Here is a 1260-nt window from a genome sequence, read left to right as displayed (position 1 = left end):
TAATTACAGAAACAAACCAAAAGTAATGTTACTATATTGGGTAGAAGGTGCATCCTAGTGTGTGTAAGATTATGCTAAATGCTGTGTGTTTGTCCTCTAAGTAAAATCTTACCACTTTTTGTATTTTTGCCTGATAAGGAAAACAGAGCTATATAAGTTTGCTTTTGCTCTTTACTATGTAAATTTCCAAAGATCAGAGTGCAGACAGTGGTCCCTGGACCCTGTGTACCTTCTGCCTGGAAGCAATGAGTAATGTAAAGGCAGCTGGAGCTTCTTCCTCCTGCATTGTTAGTGAGAGTCCAAGTGCACCTACCAGCGCAGCTGCATCTGCTCTGAGAGACCGAGGCATTGGGGTGTGATGCGCACTCTCATGACCACAGTAAGTCCACTAATGTCAATTTTGTGTGAATTGATGATTTTTCCAGAAGTGGGACTCATAAGTGAGTCTTCACAATTAGTGGAACTCAAAAACACATTGATGAGGATGTTTTATCGTCTGCACAGCTATGAAAGAAGAGACCGTTCTGTTGCAGATCTGCCTGGGACCCCGACGGAAGGCACTTGAGACTCTTTTCTCCCACGGACTGTTAGGGTTGCTGTGCTCTGTGAAAATAATCAAATACAACAATCTTTTCATTGGTTATTATAGTTGATAATTTGATATCCTGGTAATAATGTGATTATTTCCCTATTCCTAAGTGGCATAAATACTTGCAAGTGTGCATGTACAATGGAAAAAAATAAAAAAATTATTGTGTCACTGTTCTATTTAATATTATTACAAAGTAATAATTGGAGGGTGTGAGGCAAGAGCTGAGCAGAAGCAAGAGGTGAGTGGATCCCAGGCCTCAGGCCTTTGCCTGGCATGAGAATACTTAAAATCTTGCTCCCCAGACCCTTCCCAGAGTCTAATGTTTTGTGTGGCTCTAGAGGAAGCAACTAGTCTTGTTTATAATGAGTATTCCAGGCACTTCTCATGGGAATTCAATATATCTAACATCTCATAGTGAATTTGAATTATGTGGAGAATCCTGTTAAGTAGATTTTGGTTTGGTAGTCAGGCAGATCCAGGACTCTGTAACAAGCTTCCAGGTGATTAATTGCTAGTGATTGCAGTTGCAACTTTGAGTTGCAACTGAGGTGACCCTAGAGGCCCTTCAAAGAAATAATAAAAAGAAAACTGAGAAAAAAATTTTAAGTCCATTCAAACTAGAGTAATAGTGTTCAATTGTGGTTGCATGTTAGAATTAACAGGGAGAC

The 1260-nt window shown here is 39.7% G+C and overlaps 1 protein-coding gene across 1 annotated transcript in view; it reads left to right on the top strand.

The window, feature by feature from the left end:
• The window catches only part of Tspyl5 (TSPY like 5), a 3968-nt gene extending 3208 nt beyond the window's left edge, over positions 1 to 760 (top strand). Inside the window, exon 1 of the mRNA XM_031359182.1 lies at positions 1 to 760. This exon is cut by the window's left edge and continues 3208 nt beyond it. The gene's annotated coding sequence lies outside the window, so the exon portion shown is untranslated.
• Positions 761 to 1260: the final 500 nt, after the last annotated feature.

This window comes from Mastomys coucha, unplaced genomic scaffold (assembly GCF_008632895.1).
Source record: "Mastomys coucha isolate ucsf_1 unplaced genomic scaffold, UCSF_Mcou_1 pScaffold7, whole genome shotgun sequence".
NCBI classification, from domain to species: Eukaryota; Metazoa; Chordata; class Mammalia; order Rodentia; family Muridae; genus Mastomys; species Mastomys coucha.
This window is presented reverse-complemented; position numbering and strand designations above follow the sequence as displayed.